This window comes from Hakea prostrata, chromosome 5, assembly GCF_041222555.1.
Source record: "Hakea prostrata isolate BN-2017 chromosome 5, UWA_Hpros_2, whole genome shotgun sequence".
In the NCBI taxonomy this organism is placed as follows: Eukaryota; Viridiplantae; Streptophyta; class Magnoliopsida; order Proteales; family Proteaceae; genus Hakea; species Hakea prostrata.
The window spans coordinates 21,565,634-21,567,589 of record NC_142604.1 but is presented as its reverse complement, the minus strand read 5'-3'; positions in this window follow the sequence as shown (position 1 = coordinate 21,567,589).

The window sequence follows — 1,956 nt, the reverse complement described above, 5'->3', positions numbered from 1 at the left end:
AACATAAAAACGATTTTTGTTTAATGTTTTGCACAAGTATGTAATTTGATGATAATATTTTTACAGTAACAATGAAAACAGTTAAGTAGTTCTTATGTCTCTGGTATTTTTGGGTTGATCTCAAGTGTTGTTGCTCCTGTTGTTGACAGTGATAGTTTTCCTGATGTTGGAATAAATTTCATTAGTACACCTTATGATGCTACTGTATTTTTTGGTTTTATGTTGACAAGTAATGATATTACCTTGATATGATGTTATTTTGACTAACATTAATGCAATGACTGTTTTCTTAGAATTTTGTTTTTTCCAGTTTTTGTCCCTCAACTGTTGCATAGTTTCCCCACAATGTTACTGTCATGTGGTCTAACCTGTTAACAATTTCAGAAAAGAATAATCATATGAGTTTTTTATTTTTTTATTATTTTTTATTATTTTTTTAGTTTTATAATAATAGTAATTTTATAATGTTGTAACCTTACTCTTTGCTGAATATATGCAAGTCTCTTTTAACTCATCGTTCATCGATGTTAACAAGCCTATGCACTTTTGTTAGCATTGCAATTACTGTTAGCATTGCAATCACATCTGTTTGAATTAGAATGTCAATTTATAGTATATAATATTAAAGTAATGGTAAATTCCAAATTATGGTTTATTGTTATGAATCCTTACCAATTGTGAGATTTTTCTTTTCGTATTGTGCCTCTACTGCATCAAGAGCTATTGATGCATCCAAAATCTGCTCAGCCCTTTGATTTCCTGTGGATGACCTACAAAATAAAGTTAGACGTGGCCTGACCCTGGGGTCAAGAGGCCACCTCCGAAGGCTAAGTCAGTAGTTGGAACACCACAGAGCTCTGGCGATTTGCAAAGCTTAATTGAGAAATAGAATGGAAGAGGAACGATTGAGTTACCTTTGTTGGGTATAACGCTTTAGTTTATATAGGATTTACCTCCATTCCTTAACCATCGGATTAACTTATGATCCTTCTTGGTGGCCGTCCGGTTGTAGGGTTTTTCCCCTTTTCTCGAGGGTGGAAACGGTTTCCATGATCAACACGATTGCCCACTCCTCAAGGTAGTTGTAACCGTATATAACTCAATCATGTATCCCAAATTTCTCGGGATTGTGCTTCTCCTTGAAACTATAAGGTTCCATCCTCATCACGCTACCATGATGGCCGAACTCGACTGTGATGGCCGATCCCGACCGTGATGGCCGATCCCGACCGTGATGGTCGAACCCGACCGTGGGGTTAGGCCGTCTTCAACCGGGGTCAAAGACTAAACAGAAGATGTACCCGGTTCAGTAATATTTTATCCGCAACATAAGCCCCCCAAGCCGAGTGTTCGGGAGAAGCCCCCAGACCAAATGCTTGGCTTGCTTGGTCAGACGGAAATGTCCTCTCATTCTTTGAAGAAATCATATTTATTGCCACTACACCTCTCCTTTAGTGCTATGCTACCAAGTGTTAGGAGGTCTTATTCGAGCATAGTTGATGCCTATATGGGGTCTTATTCGGGAAATCCGAAGCCCTGCGATCTTCTTCGATGATAACCTGATCGTTGTAACCGAAGCCTTGCTAGAAGATCATTAGTCAATCGGAACCGAAGCCTTTGCTGGAAGGTCTTAGTCGGTCGAAACCGAAGCCTTTGCTGAAAGGTCTTAGTCAGTCAAAATCGAAGCCTTTGCTAGAAGGTCTTAGTCGGTCGGAAACGAAGCCTTTGCTGGAAGGTCTTAGTCGGTCGAAACCGAAGCCTTTGTTAAAAGGTCTTAGTCGGTCGAAACCGAAGCCTTTGCTGAAAGGTCTTAGTCGGTCGAAACCGAAGCCTTTACTGGAAGGTCTTAGTAGGTCGAAATCGAAGCCTTTGCTGGAAGGTCTTAGCTGGTCGAAACCGAAGCCTTTGCTGGAAGGTCTTAGTCGGTCGAAACCGAAGCCTTTGTTTGAAGGTCTT